This window comes from Nyctibius grandis, chromosome 2, assembly GCF_013368605.1.
Source record: "Nyctibius grandis isolate bNycGra1 chromosome 2, bNycGra1.pri, whole genome shotgun sequence".
NCBI lineage: Eukaryota > Metazoa > Chordata > Aves > Nyctibiiformes > Nyctibiidae > Nyctibius > Nyctibius grandis.
In genome coordinates this window covers 26,101,287-26,125,407 of record NC_090659.1, presented here as the reverse complement: position 1 = coordinate 26,125,407, position 24,121 = coordinate 26,101,287, and the positions used below count along the sequence as shown (strand labels likewise).

The 24,121-nt window shown below is 43.4% G+C and overlaps 1 long non-coding RNA gene across 1 annotated transcript; it reads right to left on the bottom strand.

Moving 5' to 3' along the window:
- Positions 1 to 172: 172 nt before the first annotated feature.
- LOC137660365 (uncharacterized) lies at positions 173 to 19,426 on the bottom strand. The gene is made up of 2 exons (XR_011047673.1): positions 19,176 to 19,426; positions 173 to 560 (listed from the first exon to the last, which is right to left on the bottom strand). It is a non-coding gene; the product is annotated as an uncharacterized lncRNA (long non-coding RNA).
- Positions 19,427 to 24,121: the final 4,695 nt, after the last annotated feature.

The following is a 24,121-nucleotide window of genomic DNA, read 5'->3' as shown; positions in this document are numbered from 1 at the left end:
ATGTCAGTGGAGCTACTATTTACCCAAAGAACTGCCTCTTTGCCTTGCCAAGAAATCACAATATGGGCTGCCACCTCTCAGAATGGATTAATGAACGAGAACAAAACAGATGCCAGCTTGTCAGTGCTCTTATTGGGATCACAATTTGCTACAAGTCTTTAATAGGAAACAATTCATAGAAGAATGATTTTATTTTACTTCCACATCCCTCAGATAGTCATTCTAAAACATGTATGTGCTTTTTTTGCCTTTTGGTTAATTTGTTTTCCAGTGACTTTTCTTTCTGTTTCTTTTTCCCACCTTATTGATGTGTTTTGAAAAGGTTTTTCAGATGTTCCCACATTTTTACATTATCAAAAGAGAAATAGATTTAGGAGAGGACTGCGAGACATATGCGCCATGTAGGGAGCCAGGGTGAGATGAGACCAGGGAGTGAGGCCGGATGGTGCTGCGAGGTGGGGATTCTGGTGGGGTCCTTGGTGGGGTCACTGCCCCGAGCCACTTCGTGCAGCCAGCTCTTGTGCTGATTTCTCCTGAGTCTTGGGAGTGCAGGCTGCAACCTGGGAGGGAGAGAGGGAATCATAAACAAGGAGAGAGAAAAGGTGGAGATTTTACCAAAGCCAGGACTCGAGCAGCAGTTCCCCAGACCTCCCCACTGTGTAATGAAGTGAGAGGGTGGACTTTAAAAGTAGGAGGTGGCCTCTTCCTCCTGCTGTTTGGGAGGTGAAAGTGAAGAACAGTGTGTTAAGTGAAAACAGCTTATTGCCTGCTGGTCTTCTTGAGCAGGCGCTTATTTTTATCTGAATAGTTGCATTTGAACAAATCTTTTTTTTGGTAGCTCAAAGTTTGTTTATTTTTTAACAAACTCTCCTCTAATGAAGTATCACATGGTGACATGTACATCTGTCAGCCAGCGAACTCTCCCGTTAAGGGCTGTGAGGCACGAAGCTTTGCCTGTTCATGCCTAAGGTGTGCATGCATAGGTTGACAGCCACAGGCTGAGGTATGTGCTATTGCTTATTCAGGGCAGTCGGGAAAGGTGGTGTCTTGATTTCACTCTGGCAGCAGGGTAACTGCTGAGAGGGAAGCAGGAGGATCGGAAAGGTTAAGTGTCGTCTAGAGTGAAGCATTCTCAGACAGCCCCATGACTTCATATGAACTTGTCACACACCGAGTCATTATTTTGGACAGAAACACAGCCAAGGCAAAGTTGTGGTCTGAGCTCTAGACACTACTCCAGCACACGCAGATATATGAACTTTTCTCTCTACCCAAATAAATGAATTCATAAAACCAAACCACCCACACACACAAATTGTAAACCCCAACGATTCAGACTGGTTAATGCAGGAACTAGAAGGACCTCAGGTTAGTTTATGGTGCTTCTCATTATGCACGTGAATTCAAACAATCTTCCTGTTCTGATAATGGGGAACTCAATTATAACACAGAAGAGTCCCATACTCCATGTGACTTCAAGAGCAACTACAGTACTTCATGGGTGCTGTCTTTCGCCAATATACTGGATGCTGACTGCCTGAGGCTCTGCCTTCTCTTCATAAAGCATCTCTTATTTACTTTATTTAATTGTAAAAATGCTTCCTGGAAAAGGTTCTTTCCCTGCAAGTGGTCTATGGACACCTTCCAGATACTACTCTGGGAAGCAGCATGGGAGCAGCATGGGATCTCCCTGAGATCTCATGAGTAGATGGGTTTCTGCAAGGGTTTGAGGGACTGGGGATGTTCTTTTCATCAGAAGGGAACAAGACCTTTATCAAAACAGGGCAGCTGCCATGGGCTGACCCACTTGGTGCTGAGGAGGTGTCCTCCCAGAGAAGGAGATAGTCCCACTGTTAGAAGACAGGATGTGGAAGGATGTGTAGAAGTAGCAGCCAGGTGGCTGAAGTTGTTGTTTGCACTTTGTGAGAGCTGTAAAGAAACGGGGTAGTGTCTCTTGGCATGGAATGAAGAAAGAAGCTGAAAATGTGATTTTGGGGTGGGGAAAGAGCTTGCAACAATGACATTGTAAAAACAAACCCCCTAAAATGTTTCATGGTGAAGTTCAGTGCTGCTTTTTGTGAAAGTAGAGAGAGTTGATCTTACAAAAACAAGTGCTTGTTGAGGTTGCTGTTCTATGGAACTGGCGTGTGATGTTTTTCTAGCAGCCTCTCTTCACTGTCATCAGAGTGCAATTTCTCTAGAGTCGCTGTGGGATGCAACAGATTTCTTGGAAAAGAAGGCTGTGTTGACACCCACAGGCTAGTAATGTTTTCACAAGAAAGAACATGACTTTACATTTGACTCTCTTGAAAAGAGATTAGCAACACTGATTTATAAGAATTGCCAGGGTTTGAGGTTGTTTTTTTCCCCCTCTCTCTGAATCTAAGCTCCAGCAGGTAGGTGTTAAGTGAGTGAAGCATTTCTGGCAAGATTTATGTGCCCATACAGTAGAATGGGAGTGAAATCTGACAGTCTAAAGGAGGGGGAGCAACTGACAAATAGAGTGGGTGGAAAAGGCAGATTGGCTTGGATTTTTTCTTTCCTATTCCTTTGCAGTCAAAACCCTTTGAGACTCTTCACTCTTGGGTTGAGAATTTCATTTGCACAGACATTTCCCTTCCCTGTCCTTTTGTTCTAGCAGCAAACATGTGTCCACAGCATGTATGCAGAAAGCAGACATGGCCAAGGCTAAACCTTCTTGAAAGAATGAATTTTCTAGAAATAGATGAGAAGCATTTTCCCTAGAAATGAGATCTCTTCAGTGATGAAGTTGTCTTAGAAGAAAGAAGCCCTTTCTCACTATGGAGTCTCACAGTTAAGTAAACAGTACTAGAAGAAAGTATATCCTCATACAGCAGGGTATTCCAGCTTAAATAACAGCCAAAGCCTTTGCTTTACAGAAAGATGTATCCTATCCTGTTTGGTTGTTTTGATCAAATGGGTGCTTGCAGCCGTGCTGGACAGCACATGATTGCTCTTGTAGGACCGTGGTGGTTAGCAGTTCGAAGGCTTCTTGGCTGTTAGATGGGAAGCAACCTACAGTTTGTAAGATGCCCAGCATAAGCTGAGGAACAGAAGCCTGACACTTGATGAATAACAGATTATAAAACCAAAATGAGTGGGAATATTTCCTTTAGCCCCATGATTCCTACTGAGCAGTACTATAGAAACAGAAAATAGGGATATAGTTCAGATGACAGTGGCATTCCTCTTACTGTACAAAGGCACATCTTCAAAGAGACAGAAATATAGATGCAGAGTAAACTACTGAGTATATATCTATATATCAGAATTTGATCTTAAGTAAATATCTCAAGCCACTTCTGAAAGACATTCATCCCGAGCCATGGGTGGAAAATAAAGAAAAAAAAAAGCCACACTTGCCAATTGAGTCTTGCTTCTTTAGCCCATGAAAAAACATAGACAGATGGGTAATGAACAAGGTTTTATCTGTAGCAAAACCCGAATGTGTAACTGCGCCTATGTTCTAACAAATTTGGAGTGTCTGTCATCCACAGAAACCCACCTCAGTCATCAGAAATTTAATAAATATGGGGCACTTCAGATGAAACACCTTGACTGATGTGGTCTCTTTTCAGATGGAGGTACATCACAAAGAAATTTCCCATCAGTCCAAAGCAAAACACTGCACGTTGCCTACAGCCTGTGTGTTTGCAAGACGAATGGAGTGACCTGCTGCTTGGGACTACTGTTGGTAAACACAGTAAGTACAACTAATCTGGAATCTTTTTAAATTCTGTTCTGTGAAAACTTTCAAGACTTTAAAAACATCCTGCTCCTCAGTGGGAACAACCAGAGACCTTCTGAAGTTTCTCAGGAAAATGAGAAAGAGAAAAAAAAACAGTGGGTTTCCTGAACTGAACTTAATCCCAGTCGCCTTGGGGTTAAGCACTGACGTGAAATGAAGAAGCTATCAGGACCCAGTCCATGTGCCAACGACTGGCACTTCATAAAACAGCATCAATGAGAGGCCATGAATTTGCTCTGTCCTGAGAGATGATGGTTGTTATGGCACTGTGTAGGATAGTGGAACCAGATTCAGATTCCTATTTTGCCAAAAGGCCCAGTTTTGCTATGTCAGTGACCTAACTACTAGTGTCTTGGCTAAGCTGAGCTGTTCTCTTTCTTTGGATGCAAGCAATTTTTCTGATGAAAGCCTAAGCAAAACTGGTGTGTTTCTAAAAAAGATTTATGTTTTAACAAATCAACATCTTCCAATACAAGAAGTGTGCATCACTGGAAAATTCCCAGCTAACTCTACTGATGAGTAGAGTTTTGCTTTACAGATGGAGTTAATAATAATAGTTTATAAGCTAAAGTGAAAAGGATTTTGGGTGAGCTTCCTAAAGAGGAAGTGAGTCAGTGTCTCGGCAGGAAAGTGTTCCAGATAGGCGGGGCTGGAAAAGTTACAAAACAACCCCCAACTGCGTGGAGTCACAGGGAGTGGACAAGGGATTATTGCATACCAGATTGCAGAAAGCTGGTAATTAGCAGGGGGCCTTACATATCCCTCAGCCCATGTGTCTTAAGGTATGGTCTTCTCCCATCTCACAAGCTCAGAGCAGCTTAACTGAGTCATACCAGGGAAGGCGTAATAGCTGAGGAAGAAGCAGGTGTTGCAGATGGGTGGGTGATTCAGTGGATGGTGTTATTCCTACTGAGTCAACACTGAAGCAGTTTGTAAGCAGGAAGCTGGGGACACTATGTGGCTAGAAGATCTGCTTTCTAAATCCAGTGACATTCAAGGAGTCTGCTGTTCCCTCAGTATGCTTTCCACAGGGTGGGTTGCCTTCAGTAGTTCTTGGGCACAGCGTTTTCAAAAGCAAAAGCTATAGAGGCATTTTTAAGGTGACTTTCAATGGGATTAACAATCCTGTGAGTGCAGGTCATTTTGATCATGGACTGGTATTTCCACATTAGGAAGGCATTTTTGGAAAACAGAAGTCCTGTATTCTTGTGACTGACTTCACAGCCCTCCCACTGGCTTCTAGGGACTCTGAGTTGGGCCTTTACATTAAATTCTTTTTAGCAAGAGCTATGTATTTTTTGTATTCTGCAAGGCACCAGGAATGGTGCTGGCACTCATCAGGTGTACTTAATGACCATGAAAAAGCAAGTTCTCCATGGCCATCATGCTCTTTGAGGTGCCAATGTTGTCTTATAGAAGAAACATGGAGCCGCTGCATCTCCTCTGACTTGCTTAATTCATTGCAAAAATAGGAGCAAATTTTAGAAAACATGTTCTGCAACATCCATTACCAATTAGGTGATTACAAGGCCCATATTACTTGCCTTCTGCTGTTCCAAAGCTCTCTAGTAATTTAACTTTTCAGAGCAGAGATGATCATTTGCTTTCTCTCTGTATGTGTGTACACTCACATACAGGTGAAAAGTGCATACACTGAACAGCACAGAGGAAGAGGTTTAGACCTCTGCTAAAGAGCCACTGCTGTTTCCCCTGTGCTTTTTGCATTTGGGTGTCTCTTTCCTCTTGCTGCAAGCATTATGGGTTTGGAAGGTGGGTTATTTTTCCTTCCTTTCTTCAGTAATTCATCACTGAGAGCCTCTTCTTTATCCTTTTATTCCATGACTTTTCCACTTGGTCCTTTAAAATTTCATAGCATCTTTCCCTCCAGTAAACAAGAGGAAAAATGACAATATCATTTCTGAATACTGTGAGAAGAGCCACAAGCTCTGGTCCATATGGTGCCTGGGAGGATGGCAGATACTTCTGTGCATCTCTGCAATGTGATGAAATGGTCCTAAGATTTGGATTGGCAGAAGTGGCCTTCCAATTTCTGGTGCAGGGAGCAACTTCTGGGGACATGACACTTCCTGGGGACTAACACTTAACTTTGAATGGGTAACCAACCATTCCCTCCAGGCTAAGGAAAATGAACTGAGTGTCTCTCCTTAACTCATGCTTGATATTTACTTTTGCTGTTTTCCACCCATTTTATTGAGCATTTTTCTTGGGTTTTATCTGCTGAGCCTTTCATCCATTTCTCCTCTGCCACCTCTTCTTCTCCCTTTACTGAGGGTCTGTGTGCCCACACTAGCTCAGTGGAGTAAGATTCAGAGAACAGATTGAAGATGGGCTTAATTTCTGAAGTGCTCTAATGACATATACTTATTGCCAGGTTTTTTTTCCTAAATAGCTATTTTTGCTCTTAAAGGATTTAATTTTGTTTTTATTAAGAACAAAATCATCCAAATTGTTGTTTGGAGAAAACTCATTGTAACATAAGAGAGGAAACTTTGATGTTATGTTTCTTTTAAAAATTATATTGTTTTTTAAAATAATACTGTTCCTAAAGTTGGAATGTTATAACCTCCACTGTCTAAGCACTGACCTGAATGAATTTGTCTCTCTACCTTTCTGCTTTCTCTTTGTGTAGGTGATTTGCTCAACATCACAGAGAAAGTCTGTGTCAGAGCCTGAAACTGAACTGATTCCTCCTGAATGCTGGGCTGGTGCTTTAGCCACAGCACCATCCTTCTGCTAAATCACAAAAAGCAGCCACATCTAAGGCCAGCTGAGTTACCGTGGGGTCAAAATGAGAGTTTCGAGAGTAGCTAGCCAAGAGAGGCCATCAGGATGCAGTCTTCCCACTATGGCCTCTATCTCTTGTTCCATAATTTTTATCACAGACTTTCTTTTTTAAATAAGGATAGACCCCATTTTTATTTCTAGAGAGGAAGTGGAAGAAAATCCACCATATTGAGTAGGAATTAATATCAGTTACATCTTCCCCATCTTTTTATGAAATGCAAGTGAAACCTTGGGTAGGATGACAACTCCTTCACTCCTTGATCGCTTTCTAAACAAATTCAAAGTTGAATGACATGGTTTGAATTCATCTCAGTTATTATTCAGAAAAAAAAAATGAAGAGTAACATCATGTATCAATTAATTTTTCCTCATCCCCATCCCAGCACTGTTTTTCCACAGTGAAAACAATTAATACAAACTCTGCTTTCATAAAGCTGCTCTATTGTAAAAGTATTCCACAACTGCTTCCTATTGAGTTTAGACCCAGTTTCTTTACTGAACACCTTTACTAGTCAGGCATGGTGAGCAGAGCTGTGACTGAGAATTAGACAGGAAAGTAAACTCTAATGAAGTGCTAAATCATTATTTTTAATACTTGTAGAAAGCTCCTGAATGTCTTTGTTTTGCTTATACAACAATATTTGTATTTATCGTTTTAATATAGATCAGGAACAAAAAGATTCAGAAAAAAAAGAAGTCTTTGCTATTATTTTTTACTATATAGAAGTCTGCTAGACTTGACAACCTGCTTTCTGATGTCCTAGCTTACGAGCCCTTTGCACCACTGGAAAGACTCCTGGAAGGCTGGAAGAAAGCAAGTAAGGCACTGATTAAAAAAATACATAAGAACTAGGTTGATCATTACTATAATTTTCACTTTGAATCACAGTGAGACAAACAGTAAACAAAGCCCTATGAGCACTCTGAGTCTGCAGCAAAAAAAATGACAGAAATTGTTCACAAGGCAGGGTGCAGCTTTAGGTTTTGTATCTGTAATGTCCAGCACAGTGGGGCTCTGACCCTGAACTGCAGCTCCATAATACTCTGACAATGTACATACAAAAAACTATCTCCTAAACAGGTAACTGTGTCAGGACTGGTGAGAAAGAAATGTCCTCAAAAGAGGGCTCTCTCCCTTGTTCCCGTCCCCAGAGCTTTGATTTGTAACCTTCGCTTTTTACCTGGATTCCTCGTGGAGTTTCAAAGAAACAGTTCACATTTCCCAGGCCCTAAAGCAGCTCCTTATGGGCAGCACAGGGAAGTGATGCTACAGATTTCCAGAGAAGAGTTTGGCTCTTGGCATAGTCTCAGCAATAGACACCCATATTTTGGATATCTGGACTGAGCCAGACTCCAAAACCTTTTCTGGAGTGCTGTGTCTGCTCTGGCATCCTCTTCAAAATGAATGTGACCAACTGGAGAGAACTGAAGGAGGGTGTGCAAAAAACCTTGGATATGTGGAAAAATGTGCTTCACAAAGACAGAGTTGAAGCTCCATTTGTTTAGCTTACTGATGAAGTCGCAGATGGCTTGCTCATAGTTTATTAGCTCTTACGTAAAGAGAAGGTATTTGATATTGAAAGGTGATGTAAGCAAGGCTGGACTTCTTTTTTTCTCAAGGAATATTTTTACTTTAAACAGAAGTTACTTGGCTCAAGAGAGTTCATTCACATAAAAGGCAACAGTAATTCCCTTAGGGTTATTAAGGGATTGAGTGGATGAAATACTGCAGATGTTATGCAGGAGGTTAGAGTAGATGAACATGATGGTAACTCCTGGCCTTGAAACTTGACTGTTTCATAAAACTTCTGGGTGGAGGGATCACAACAGAATGTAGCATGGGATTTCAGAGATGCTTATAAAATCCTACCTCAGCATTCACTGAACATGTCTGGAACAAGTACTATGCTGTCCCACGCATTCAGATTTGGCTCAAGAATGTTAAACTGAGCATAAAGCTAAATGACAACGTAGCAGAGAATAGGAGGGATGGCTGGTGATGTGCCATGGGTATTTCAGATCTTTACAAGCGATTGTGAACAAAAGATAAACAACGCACTTCTTAATCACAGTGTGCCACGCTCAGAGAGAAGGCAAATGTCATTGCAGAATAACATGTCATCTGATGGCAGAAAATAACCCTCTTGTACTACTTTCAAAGGTTACTTCAAAGCTTGCAGTCAGAATGTTATCAGGACCTTGGGTTTCAATATTTGTGTTAAGCAATGTTGTTCTAAAACCATTTTTAAAGTAGAGTTTGAGCAGCTTGTTGAAGATCTTCATAGGAAGTAGTTACTTGTGATAGGAGGGGGATAGGAATGGTGACTCAAGAGATCTTTTCTTATTCTGTACCACTAAAATGTAATAACTGGATAAAAAGAAGGATTGTTATGCAAGGGGGCAGCAAGCAGATACAAAGATGTGCCAAAATCCAAGCTTGTACAGAAGCTGTATCTAATCTGTGTTCCTGTGACTTCTCTGCGTCCGTGGATATTTGAGTTACAACTTGTGCGCTGAGGAGCACGGTGATTTCACAGTGCCCCCTAGCTGAATGGAGCTCAGAAGGACGGACCCGTCAGCAGTGCAATGCCATCAATCATCCAGTTGTGCCTGTTGGCTACCTGCCGAAGGTCATATTGATCCTTCTCACTTTCCCGAGATCACAGTAACACATTTGCACTGAAACACCTACCTATAAGTGAGATGTTTCAGAGGGATTGCTGGTGGTCGATGGTCATGTCACTGACTAGTACCACTGCTGCCAGGCCTTTAATCAACCAAAAAATGAAAACCCATACATTAAGATATAACTTATTAAATGAAGTTTCAGAATAGTGCACTAAGTATCTTCCATAACTGGCAGAGTTATAAAATTTCTGCTTTGTAGGAAATCTGAAAGTCTTTTTGTTTGAAACATAAACAGTTTCAAATGGCAAAATTCCCTTTGGTTTTCAGCCAGCTCAACAGGGCAACAGCACTGGCTCAGAGAAAAGGGAAGGCATGTCACCTTGAGAAGTGAGACTGACCTTATGCTACTCTCTCCCTCTCACTGCCATTTTCTTATCTAGACCCGAGGATTTTTGCAAATGAAGGAGAGAGAGAGGTCTTCACTGCAATGTTCCAGTTTCCCAGTTCTGTATTTGTAAGTCCACATGCTGTCCAGTGGCTGCATGCAGTATTAACCTCATCCCAGCATAAGAGACAACATTTGGGATCTTTCCAGTTTGTTTCCAGGAGGATGCCGGTTTGATGGTGGTACTCAGAGACAAACATTTATTTGGGGCAATCCTGTTTATTTATCCTGTGTTGTTTTTCTTCCTGGACCAGTGGGAACAAACAACAAGTTCATTTCCTTGTTGGGAAATGATGGTTGGAATTTTTGGTAAGTTCTCTGCCCAAAAGAAGTTTTGGGTCCTGGTTTCTACCCAGGGCCACATTCTTTTTTTGCTGTGTGATTGCTTTCTCCTTATTTTCACTCTCTGACTGATTTTTAATAGAGCTGCATCCAAGCGGCACTCCAATGTCTTGATCTGCAACTTATCTCCAAGGAAACCCCTAGGGGCACATCTCAAGACATGTGGTCAGTGGCTTGGGGATGTTTTGATTGTTTCAGCCATCATTGAATGGGAGGGATGCTGGGGGGTGCAAAGAAAGAAAACTGTTTCTTTATTGAATATAGGGTGCTTAGTCCACCATCAGCTTTTACCAAGTCTGTGATTTATAGCAATTATTAGCCTTTCTTGGTGCATAATGTTTACATATTGCCTAACCTTTGCCTAACTTCTATGTACTTTTCATTTACAAAGACTATTGGTCAAAACGGTCAAGTGTACTACTACCATAAAACATCAGATGCTTTGTACTAGAAAGTTGTGACGCTCTTCAGTTTAGACAGAGGCACACATGTCTACACAGGCAAAGGAAAGGGCTAACAATTTTTTTTAATGTAAAGACTGTATTATTCGGGAACCGAAGAGAAAAAAGTCCAGCAAAATAAAAGTTACTGTGTAAATAGAGTTGGGAGGGGAAAAAAAAAAAAGCCATCCTGAAAAAAGCATGATGTTTACATGGCACATTTTGGAAAAGTTCTGTGCCATTTCCAGGTAGTTTTGTTCGTAACGGGACACCTGACTGTTAAACCGTATGGCTGGAAGATGCTTGCGAGGTAGAAAGGTCACAGATCATGGCTTTGGCTACTGTTCAGCATATGTAATCAAGTAGAGGAGGAATTTAACAAGTGTGAGAGGGTTGTCTAAGCTATCACCACGCAGTGGTTGCACTAGCGTTGGAAGAACCAGTTGCAGTGCTGCAGCTATGGCACTTGGTTTTGCTACATGTGTAGTCCCCGCAGTGATGGTCCCTCGTTGAAAGCAGATGTGACTGTTTGTGCTTGGCCTGTCCAGAGCCCATCAGCACAGTGGCAGCAGGAACGGCCACTGGAAGAAGCAGTATGTCTGTGGATGAGTAGGGTATTACAAACACTCAAAGGATTTTTGATTTAAGGGCTGCACTGCCTCAGTGCTTTACGGAGTGGATTTGGCTGTAGACAGAGAGAAAAAGTAGCAAAAGAAGAGCTGGGAAAGTGCAAAACAGAATTTTTCAAAAACACTGTTTTACCCCGCCTTTGTTAAAAATTCAAACAAATACCCACCAGCTGAAAAAGTATATTGAATAATTGGGCTTCAGATACTGTGCCAACAAAGCACACATGTGCCGTGGTGATAAAAGGTTTTCTCCCAGTGGAACAAATCACTTATCAGGCTATGATACAAAGTAAGGAAACATTTCAGTACAAGTGAACTTTAAGTTCACAATAGCTGCAATAAGGGAACGCTGACTTTCAGCTGCTTTATTTGGAGGAGAACTATCCAGACCTACCCACAGACTTTTCTTATCTGCTATTGTGTAATTTTTAATGTCATATTTGCTTATAAGTGCCCCATAATTACTATTTTCCACTAGAGACATGTACAGCTACTATTTTGCAGCCTCACATGTTTCCTTCAAAATTTCTTCTCCCTCTTTTCTCAGCCACTTTGTCTCTCACTTTCTTTTCATATCTTGGCCATTTCCTCTCTTGCATTCATTTTTGTATTATTTCTTTCCTTTCTTTTGTCTCTCTTTCCTTTCTCATCTTTCATATTCTGAGTCTGACACAAAGCCCACAGACTGTCATTTTCTCTTTTAGTCCCTGTTTCCTCCTCGATAACGTTTTCATCAGATACTTGAGAGAGAAAAATTTGGAAAAGCTTTTTCATTTATCCTGAGATATTTAGTTTTCTTTATGTCCTTTCTCCACTTGAGGAGACTAGCAGCTTGCCCAGGAGAGGTTATTAGAGCCTCATCTGTGCTGTAGTTTGGGGTGCCAGGGACTAGAACGAGACATGGGGGGTGCAATGTAGAGTAGCGGATGACAATGGCACCAACATTTTTCGTTATGCTAATATGAAAAAGAAAGTTGAGATTCCCCTAAGAATCACAGTAAAGCTGATTTGAAAAGTGTTACTAGAAAAGAAGCTTGTAACAGTGGCATTACAGGGAGGGAAAGAGAAGCATGGAGAAGTGCTGCATCAAACTCCTGTGCCACTGTCAGTGGAGCCAGGCTGTGACCCAGGACTCGGTGCCCCAACCATAGCTGGTGCAGGGGTGTCTGAGCTGCTGGTGAGCCCAAGGGCCAGGCAGGCTGGGCAGGGATGGCCATGCTGCCCGTGCACAAGCCAAGCCTGCCCTGAAGGCACCGCGCTGCGGGCACCAGCTGACCTGCCCCATCACTTATTCTCCTTTCTGTCTCGCTGTGAGGTTGAGGCATTTATTCACAGTGCATTATTCCAAGAACTGTTTCTAGCAGCTGTTTCTGCCTATTGCTGATGACGCATTTTTTTTCTCTGGCACAGATAGTCTTAAAATACGGATCTTTAAGTCTAATGAGAGTGAACAAACCAAAAAGAAAACCAAAACAGCCCCCCAAGCCCAGCAGGTGATACCACACTGGCATTATTTAGACCCTTTCCTCACTTTTAATCTGGTTTTGTTTGTTTGTGTATTTGTTTTTAAAAATACTGGAGAAATTAAGGGAATCTCCAAATTCCATCTGAGGAGGACATACTTTTGATGTTCAACACATGTGTGGAAGACATCCATGACTTAACAGGAGGTAAATGCACCCAAATGCACCATCCTGCATTTGTATTAAAGAGACTAGGGGACACTACCTAGCCTAAGCCAAGACTGTTGCAGTTTTCTTCTTTCCTCTCCTTAACAAAGAAAAGGGGTAACAAGGTACGAGGCTACTCCTCCTTGTAGAAGGCAGCAAGTAGTGCCACGTATGACCTTTTGTTACTTTGACATGCTACCTTATAAGCTGGTAGCTTTAAAAAATGCGAGGCAGAAAAATTTAATCTCCTGCAACATGATGTAAAGTCATTTAATTATTTTTAAGACATTCTTTGAGAATGACTGGATTGCTGCTTAAGGTGGGGCATGTGCGTGTGAGTAAAGGTTTACACTTAACCAAAAAAGGCCTCCTGGGTGTCCCAGAGCTGTTAAAGCAGGCTGTTTCCTGGGCTGGCCTGTAAACTCTGGGCACTTGGAGATCCTGGATGCTTTCCAGCCAGGCTGCCAATTTTCAGACAAGCATGGGTAATTCTCAGGCTCACCCACTCCTACCCACTAGCTGAAGTTTCTATTCCCCTGACAGCACAGTGCTTTTCTTTGGCTGTGCTCCCACCAAGCACCCACAGCACAGCTCCAGCCCTGCCATTGCAAAAGATACAGGCTGCTGAGTTTCAGGGATGGGTGAGAGCTCGATTTTTTTTGGTCTACAGGGGAAGGAATGGGTTTGAAAAATTCTTCTTTGTCAGAATAGAACAAAGACACTCCATTTTTCTCCCAAATTTCCTATGAGGCGAAACTAAACCCCCAAAAATCACCTGTAAGAAATCCTTGTCAAACTGCTTTCAGTGTTTCATTTTGATAAAAACTCAATGTCTCATTCTTACTCCACCTTGAATATTTTTTTTTCATGTACTATAAAATAGAAGTCAAACCCTGGTACACTGTCTTTTCAAACTGAAAAACTGATTCTTCCAGAAAGTTCAAGTGAGACCTTCTTGGAAGACTTTCTCTAAAAATTTGTTTTTCAAAATGAGATCTCTCTGAATTTGCCCCACTTAGACAAAACCCTTTGTTTTTAACAAATTAGCATTTTTTTTTTTCTGGTGGGAAAGAAGTTACCATGGAAGATTTCCATGCAGCTCTGCATGGAAGTGGGCTGGCCCATGGAGATACTATGAATGATTTACCAATCAGTTGTAGAAAAGAGAAGTGTTTGGACCAAAACACGAACTAGGGTCTCCCTTGGCCTTCTCCGTTCTCAATGATGTACCTGCTTCTGCTCCCCATCTCCTAGCACAAGCCTGCCCTATGACTCCCCTAACCTGTAATATAGGCACAAGTGGAGATTAGAGAATAAGGGCTTCAACTGTTGAAAGAAGACAAAAAACTGTTCTAATCGAGTATATAGAGCTCCACAGAAAGCAGTAAGTTCTAACTCTGCTCTACAGTGGCTACAAGATTCAGTGCTCTTCTCCCTTGTTATTACATTTTGCTCTAGAAGTAGTATTGTCTTCAAGGACTGGATCCAAAAATCGTTGAAGCTGACTGAGAAAATCCCTTAGGCTGAATTTTCCTGTAATTTTGAAAATCCTGACATTTATCATTTTTTTAATTTTGAAGGAGGGAAAAATACCAGCTTATTTATCCTTTTTTCTTTACCATTGCCAGTTGTGGTAGTACTGGGTTTTGAACTGAGCTCTAAACCCAAATTACAGCAGTAGAGCTGTAAAAAAGCTGTTTTAATTCTGAGAATACAGTGAGACAGTTGTCTCGCAAAATCTCAGCTAGAACAAAATGCCTGACCTGCATATCTTTTAAAACCAACTCCTCTGCTCTTCTTATCACCACCTCCTCCAACCTCTAGTCCTAAGAGTAAGCTTCATTGCTTTCCTCCTGATACCAAACCTGGCCTAAAAGAGAAACAAAGCATGGTTGCAGGAATAGAGATGTTTCTCCTCCTGTGCTCGGTGGAAGAGCACACAGTGCTGCTTTGTTAGTGAGAGAAAGGTTTTCCATCTGTTCCCAGCCAAGGAACTGCGTTCACATTTCAGCTGACCAGACAGGGCTATATAGCTCTCAAAGAGTTTCTGTGGCAATGGATGAAAATATTTGTATCTGGATTTGTCTCCTGCTGTATTTGTCAACACCAGTAAAGGTCAATGTTTTTCCTTGGTCACGCAAAGATGTTGCCTAGCTTTACAGCAGCATGAAAGCTGAGAGAAGAAAAGCAAACAGAAGTTTTGGCAAGTGGTAGATCCTTCAGAATCCAGGAACTATTAACCTATTACATTGAAATAGTTTATTTTTCTGTCCCCAAGACACTTCAGTCATTCCCATAAGCACAGATCCTTCCAAGCAACTTGGAGAAAGCTCTCTTGCTGTCAAAGCAGGAGTGCATTAGCAAAGTTCCCCAAAATGTCGCTGTTCATCTCTTCAAGCAGACGGACAGAGGGAAAAGAAATAGCCTAATTAAGCCATAATATGGAGAAAGAAGAGATTTGAACCACAATAATTCTCTTTTCCTCTTGCTAGCCCCAGAATTTAATTTATGGCTTTTAGACTCTACTAAAGCCTAAACATAGCAACACGGCATTGAAAGAGAGCCTTTCTAAATTCTAGGGAATCTCTACTCTTATGTTTTAAGTCTAAAGGAAATAGATGCTTGTTCTGCATATCTTCAAAATAAATCAACAACCAAGCACGATTCCTATCCTAGTGTTGTTGGAATGAGAAGCTAGATTCATAAAATGTTACACTATGGAAATCTAGAGTAGGAGTGCATTAAACCTGAGTCTTGCTCTGTACATAGATATTTTCATGTCAGCTGCCAGTCTCCAAAACCTCTTTTTACAGTATTTTGTTCAAATGTAGCTCCCCTACGTCTTTTGACTAGAAAATGAATACATGCAAGACCCAGACTGCTTGATTCTGGCAGCATGAAGCAGCAGACATTTGAAAATGCATTTATCATTTCAAGGAAGCCATTCCAGATTGCTTTTTCAGAGTGTGATTGAAAGTAATTTTGAAAATGTAGAACACTAAAATAAGTGGAAGATGGAGACACGACTATCTGTAGGCTCTCAGATTTGTTCAAGGAGTTCAAGATACTCAACAGTATATAAGAATAATTTCAACTAAGAATAGTTTCAAATAAAAATTCTTTTTTTCCTCAACTAATGGAGAAAAAAAGTTGTCAAATGGCACATTTTAGGGTTAACAAAGCAATGGCTGTTACTCATGCCCATTCTTACATGTAAGTGAATACAGAAATAACTCGGCAATGGTTTGAATTGGCATTGGGTTTTTAAATCTGGTGGTTCTGATTTTAATTTAACATATCCTGTGGTGCAGTGTGTGAAATATGTACTTAACCCAGATTGTTGTGAGATGAAAGCACACTCGTGTTTATTTTACATTATTTGCTGTAGTTTGTTGAAAGCCAACATTCCTGGGCAGTGAATGCAGTAGGGATGAATCATTTAAACTAGGTGAGGGGTTAGCAGCTGGAAGAAAATGAAAGTTAAATAACTGCATTAAATTTGAGTAAAATGGGTTAAAAAATGGAACACTAGAGAAACCGATATCTTCATTCTGAGACAAGGAATTACGGCACTTATTTCTATGGGTTGTCTACAACAACTTTTAATGCCAACAAGTATTAGAGGTAACTAACACCACATATTTCCTACCTTCACACCTAAGGTATTGAAGCAAAGTTAAATACAAATTATTACCAGGAGCTGCAGCGAATGCCTAGAGTGACAGTGAAGCACTAGGGAATCGATCCTAATGATTTACTATTCATATCACCATAGTTTGTAGGAATCTTAATCAAGGATCAGGACATCACCAGATTGAGTATTGAATGGTTAAGGAAAAAAGATGGGCCCTGTGCTAGAGAGTTTAGCACTGAAGCAGAGGCAAAGGAAATGATAAAGTAGGTGAGGAGAAGGGAAAGCAGAAGGAAATGATGGAATAGCAGCGTTCGGCAGATCAGAAATGAGCTCAGCACAGGGACAGTCCACAATAAAGATTTTCTGAGAGCATCCCAGAGGCTTTTAATGATGATTTTGACAGAAGACAAGAAAGCGGCTGCGCGGGTGTTTATGGTGTGCCCGTCTCACGCCTGAGGAGTGGTGGGAATGAACGGGCAAAGGTGCTTGTCTGAAAATCTATCAAATAGGCAAGTGAGGCTTCTATTAAGGGCTAGCTGAAGGCAGAAATTATATCTGGTTAGTGAGTGATGTACTGGGGGTCCTTGAGAGCAGAGGGAAGTGGCTTCTGCTGCACATGGCAGACCTAGGGAAGTGGGGGGCAGAGGCAGCAGTAGCGAAGCCAAAGCCACCCGTGAGGAAAGGATGCTCATAGCAGTGTTGGAGCTGGGTACAAGTTGGATGAGAGTGTTCGTCGGGGCCAGAAAGAAAAGGAGGTGGGAGTAGCTGAGATTCAAAATGCCAGAAGCCTGCACAGGAATTTTAGCTGAAAGGAGATGAAAGGTCACAGCGTAAAGACAGTATGAAGAAAAAAATAAAATCACTGAGGATGTGAGAAGTCTGAGCCAAAGATATCTCCTAGGAGTGTCTGCAGGTCAGGCAGCATGCTCCTGACGCCATACGGTATGTCCCAGGGCTGTCAGCTGAGCAGCTCTGTTCCCACCACACTGGGCTTCAGCTGGGGTGGAAGTGTCTTTTGGGTGGCATCAGAGGGACAGGTGTCCACTGGGACAGATGGGGCAGGGAAGAAGATCTGTAAATCACCAGGGACAGGAAAAGGGAATTTGGAATTGTGCTTGTAGGTGAGGTTGCACAGATAGCATGAAGACACAGAGAAGAGCAGGAGAGATAAGCAGATGCACAAGTCCCTGGAAAGTGGGGTGGGTGAAGAGGAGCATCTGCAGAAGGAAGATTCAAGCAAGGAGGAGAAGCCAGGGGCCACCAAGTGAGGATGATGGCTTCATGGGAGCATGGCCAGTGAAAGACTCAGGTGCTTTCCCCAGGGCTGTGCACTGCTTCTTGCGATTCCGCAAGCTGGTCTTGCAGAGGTTTCTCTCTCTGACTTTCTTCCTCTACCTTTAGCTGCCCTGCTCTCCTTGCTCATGTGTGAACAAACACCAAGGAGGCTGAGGACAGGCTGGGACATCTTGCATTGTCTTCCAGCATCTGGATGATCAGCATTGCTGACACCCAGAAGAAGCAGAGGTGATGAAAGCTGCCCATGTCAGGAAATCATTCAGGCAGATGTATTGTGGAGTACAAAGAGCTGGGACAGAGGAGGCAGAATAGCAACGGAGTGTTTCTTTGGGCTAGCTAACATGTGAATTGCACAGCCACAAGGCTCATCATCACCCTACTCCCTCAATTTCAATTTTCAGCGACAGCATGGTTAGTCCTTCATCATCCTGTCGGTCTGGTCCAGATGGCAGAGACTCAGAGAAAAAGACTTATTCACCATGAGATCGATTGGAAAGGGACAGTCCCTCTCTAAAAACAATAGTTACATTCAGTGGAGAATGTATCATGTCTAAGAGGAGTAAGGACCGAACTCATCTAATATGAGGATGGCCTTCTTATGTCTGCATTTAGTGTACAGCTTCCATCGGTGAAATTAATGCAATTTGTTGTTTACCGTAGGCTCTTCTCCTTCAGAAAGCATGAGGATACCTTGTCTGGACAATGCCCTTGCTAAGCCACATAAAAGTATTCCCTAGTCACTCTTTATGTTACTTCTCTCAGTCTTCAGGCTGAAAGAGAGCAAGATACGGGTGCTTAAATTCCTTAGACTCCTTTGGATATGCAAGCTTAAATTGAATGCACGGGTACTAACTCGAGGTTCGGCCTGACCTGATTGAGCTGCAGAGATTGCGGAGGCAGGTGCTGGTGCCGAAACCCTTGCCTCCGTGCTGTCTCGCTTCCTCACCCCTGACACTGCAGGAGGCCATAACTCCGCCTTAAACTGCGTTAGGACCTGCCAAGGAACGGGCTTGGCCGGCACAGACCAGCACAGCTCGGGCAGAGGGGCTGCCCACCCCAGGCAAACACCGCGGGGCGGCTGCAGGGGCTCGGCCTGGCGCGGGGGGAGGCGGACCAGAGATTTCCCGTTTCCAGCAGAGGCGTGCGGGGCCCGGGGCTGCCGGCCTTGGGGTGCACTCTTCGTGGGGTCTGGGTGCTCGTTGAGGGGAGCGAGGGGCAGCCGGGAGCGGGCGGAGGCCGGGGCTGCACCGCGGGGCGGCGGCCGCCCGGGGGAGCGCAGGCACCGCCGCCGCCGCCGGCCCGATCGCACCGCCGCCGTGGCCCCGCCACGGAAAGCGTCTCGCTTCGCAGGCAGGAGTTTACAAGAGCTGGCACCAAGTTGGAGCGGGTGCTTTCGAACCCCATTCAGAATAAAACATTCCCCCCCCGCCCCGCCCCCTGCGTTACATAAATTTAAACTTTTCCATTATCGAAGCTCTCAGATATTCTGAGCGAGGTTACAAAATGTGTTTACTTACAAATTTGGAAGTAGCGACAAGACGCAATGCAGTGAATTTGTCATCTGCTCATGACTAGCAGATGGTCCTCCTTCTTCGCAAGCAAACTGCGTTAGTCACGTCTTGCCTGTTTCGTAGAACCGAACCGAGCAGCTCTCCGGCACCAGGGCGGACAGCGTCGCCCATGGCCGATCAAGCCGCCTGCGCACACGGCCAATTGGCTCTCTTGCACCGGGTGGATTTCACTGTGCCTTTTGCAAAGGTTCCTTATTCCTCCTCCTTCCACGTTAGGTTAATTTGGGCTCCGCTCCTGTCTACAGAGACTGCTTCACGTGGCTCTTGCAGTGCAAAGGTATCTTTAAATGGGAACACATCACATTAACATTTAACAGACGATCTGAAAGAGATAACTGTGAGTTATGCTTAAACAGACTCATTTTTTAGCACTGGATGAAGCCAAAGTGGGAAATGCAAAAAAAAAGCCTTTTGAGACCCTTTTGCCTGGAATCAGTGCTGCTGCAGACAGCGCTGTGAAAACACAGTTCCCTGCACCAAGGCATAGCGTGTTGAAGGTGGCTCTAAACTGTGCTGTTAGTCAGCAACAAAAAAAAAATTAAATTAACATAGTACAACTCTGCATCGGTTCAGGGGTCTGTGCACAGCCCCCAGGACTGGAGTTACTTGTCCTGGTAAACAGATGAAGCTCAATTTTATTGCAGGTATGTTAGAGAGTTGTTTTACAAGAGTAAAGTCATCTAACACCCTCTCCTGCTTTCCCTCTTTGGCTCTTGAAACAATTATTTGACCAGCTGTATTAATTTTGATTCTCTTGCTAGTTTTACCCTCAATCATGACACATTCCTTGTTTCATCTTATCATGTGAAGCTGCACAGATGATTGGTTTTCCTCTGTAACTTTTTTTCCTGTGGATTCTTCACAACAGAACAAGAGGGAGCAAGTTTAAATGATCCAAAATGAGATGCTAAGAGCGATGGGGAAAATTCAGGGAAGATACCAACCCGAAAATATTTTAAAATGCTTTTTGCAAAGTGGCTAGATTTCAAATTGACAGGATCTTTTAAAATGACTTCATTTCCAAAGCTGTCACTTATACGTCATAATACTTGTTGCTCTTTGCTGGATGCCAGAGTTCCACTCACTCACACCAGCGACGTATAAGTTATGCATTTCTGCCAGATGCTCTCGTTTGCGTAATGTGAGACACTTGACTTGATCTCGACTGTCTTTAGGTAGCAAAGTGCATGTGAATAATGTAAGGAAACAACTATGGTTTTCCTCACTTTTCCTTTTCTTCTGAAATGTTTTCTTGCCTGGCTTTCATAGAACAGAACTCCAGATCAAGGCACTTTTTCCTATCGTAGGTACGAACAGACAAACAATTCTTTTGTTTCTGAAAGAAATGCTAAAATCCATGGAGGACAGTGAGGAAACTCTCATTTATTTAATAAAAAATCATAGCCTGGCACCAGTAGCTGTGATTTGGAAAGCCAGGAGCTGGAACCAACCTGGGAGCACTATTGTTACCTGCTGGCTTCCCACGGTGCTTTAGACTCCTGCCACAGCAGAAGGAAGGTGCTACAGCTGAATGCTAAGATCTATTTCTGTGCTGCAGGAGGGGAGAGCTTGGAAGAGTGGAGATGTGTCTCTGAAGTCAACAGAGCCACAGGCTTGCCCTGGGTTTGCTGTCCTTCTCCAGCAAAACCCCCTGTATCTTTCAACTGGCTACAGAGGAAAACACTGGCAACTCCGGCTCATGGTTTTGCAGTCTCTGCTGCTACTTTGTATTGGAAAATGAGGGTTTATGGGGATCAGAGGAGTTCTAGAAATGAATTCAAGGTCTTTGGAGGCCCATATTTGGGCTTTCCACCTCTGGCAGGTGGGACTTGCTGGTCCCTGGTGTGTCTCAGCCCCAGGTAGAGTGTAGTCATAGTCCATCACTGCCATTTCTTCCAAAGTCTTCCTTTTCTGCTTCAGAGGTGAGATGCTGCCCTGGGAAATCACCTCCATGCAAGGAGATAGAGCTTGGGCTGATTGCTCTGCCTGAGCTCCTCATCAGTGGCCGTGAGGACGCTGCTGCTGAATTACCGTTCAGTATGTGGGTATGAGAAAGGGAAGAAAAACTAAGGGCAGTGGGTTTTGCTGGAAATATGAGGGCATTGCTTGCAGAGGTGGATCATCTTCAAGTTTGGGAAGGGTGACATTCATGGGAGCCTGTGGGGACTCCAGTGCATCTAACTACCAACAGGAGTGTCCTCTAAAGTGACGAGAATAGTCTTGTCCTCTTGGTCCCTGACAAGAACCTCCTCTCTCCTCTCATTGCTGCCAATAAATCCAGGATTAGGAAGCTGACAACCACCTACACACTCTGGAAGTGTACAGTGACCACATGCAAAATTTATAGCCTGCAATACTGCTGTAGGAGGGAATATAAAATACTTCTGTGGGGTTTTTAGGCTTGGGATTCCCCATGGTTGCTGGCAGTAACATACATATCCTGATACATTATACCCCTGCAGTCAGGCACACTGAAAGGGATGGCTGGCAGGCCACCATGCTTCATGCCACTGCAGAGTCCCAGGGATGGACATTGCCCTGCACTAAGTCCCGGGTGCTCTGGCAAGGTGCAGGTTACCTGTGAATGGCACATTTGAGCCTGGCTTTTGCTCCACAGTAAGATTGATTTGCCTCAGGTCAGTGCTCTCTCAAAACCCTAAAGCTCTGGCTGGTTGTCCTTTTGAGAAACCTCATTCACCATATAGGACCCTTTCCTTAGGGCCTCAGCAGCTTGCTCTGTAGATGGTCCTGCACAGACAGGCTCAGCCCTGAGCTAAGCTTTCTCCACAGAGCCCTGTTTGCCTGATGGACCCTACGCAATGCCTGTGAGACCAAGAGGAACAAGATGCCAACAGTGAGAGACTGGTGTCGCATTGTGGCTGCAGTGTTACTCTGCCCCTGCTGCAGCATTCTCACTTGCCCACAAAACCTGGGAGTCTGGGGGAGAGCACTACCAGCCCATATGCTGGTGTCACCAGGGACTCCACTTGTAGGCATGGACAAGAGTTGAAAACAAACACTGTTTTCCTCCTATGCTTCCATGCACTGACACAACAACATGCTTTGCAGCTTTTAGGACCTCTACCCTGTGCATAAATCCCATGGGCCATGCAGCCCCTCTCCTCCCTGCTCCACACGCTGTGCTGAAAAGTGAAGGACTCGGAGAAACTGAAAGTGCAAGAATTCAACAGGAGTGAAACAGCAGGGACCTGTAAAGAGGGTGCGGACGGGGAGCAGGACATGGGCTTTCTAAAACATGGGCACCACAGCCACCTGTCGACTGCTGTCAGCGTTAACCTGGTGGCTTGTCCCCTGCTAACAACATGCGCTGCTTGCCACTGGTCACTGTCGCTTCACCAGGTTTGGTGACCCCATGTTCACAGAGGGGAAGGAGGCAAGAAGGAACCCTGGAAAGGTCTGTGGGAGGCCCAAGAAAGCTAGGATTAAGTCTGCAGGGGGAAAATTAATTCAATAGAAGTTGTGGATAAAAAGAAGTGGCATAGTGAGCTTGGCATTTTTAATTTCTGCAGTGTCTGAGATCCAGGTCTGAAAATCTTAAGTAAAATCATAACTTGGGAGGATGAAGTGGTAAAGGCATACCAGTCTCACCTGTGTCTTCATTGTTGCTGTTGGAAATAGAGAATTATAGGTGTGAAATTTAGATGCTGTGAAGGACTGCTAGCCAGCCAGCTGTGAGGTTTCACCTCTGAGCTGAAACTGTCTTGTAGCGGGAGAGTTTCTCGTTGCTTTTGAGGTCCCTTTTGAGTCTACTGAGATGAATACAAAATATGATTTATTCCTGAGAAAGAACTGCTGCATCTCCATTGGAGATGCTATGGGCAAATGGGAAGCTCTGAGATATGTACTCTGCAACTCACTATGAGGCTTTAAATAAGATACCTGGGAAACTGCAAAATCAGCAACCACTGGAAAACCCATCATCTCAATGTCAGATATTTGGGAAAGGGCAGAAACCCAGCTTCAAGACCAACACAGCTACCTTGCTTCTAAGCTATTTAGTTTAAAGCTAGCTCAGTGAGAGCCACACAAGCTGCTCACTGAAACCAGATAAGCCTATGGATGAAATATTAAAAGCAACTTGCTGTTAGATAACTATAATGAGAAAGACAGATGTCCTGATTCTACTAATATGTGACAGTAGTCAGTCCATATAGCTTCCCCATGCCCCAGCTTCCAGTATAAAAGCATGAATGATATTAATCTGTTTCAAAAAGACCTTGCCAAGATCAACTATTTCATGTTTAATGAGTGCTTTGTATATCTCAGGTTAAGAAAACACAATAGGAGGGCAAATCTTACCAGAAACAGAATTGTATTGCTTGATTTCCAGACCTGTCTTAGCCTTGAGCAAGGGAGAAGTTTGTACAGCGTAGTTAATATGATTAACCATGACTGAAGCCACATGTTTCCTAGACTGGAAGAACTGCTAGATCTCCAAATTTTGCCCAGTCATGTCACTGAAAGTGATATACACCTGAAGAAGATTGCTACACCCAAATGTTTATTTTTCTGACAATACTAGTTGACCTACTTTTGCCTACCAAGGGAGGTACAAGCTGTTCCTATCCAAATGTCCTGACACCATCTCAGACACATGACCTTTCCTTCTTTCAAACCTGTTCAAAGTGAAATTATGTTCTGGGTCCAGCCTGGCACAGAGCTGAGTTCAACACCTCACTCTCCCCTTTCCAGTGGCGTTTGTGTGCCTGGCTAAGACTCTGAAGAAAGACGACCTCTCCCAACAAAAAATACAAGCATTTGACTTTCTCTGGGAATAAGATGTGATAAGAACATGGATGTCATCCAAGGCATATAAGGGAGAGCCGCTTGTCCTGCTGCATGACAGCCCTGCCACTGAGAAGTCCTGCAGG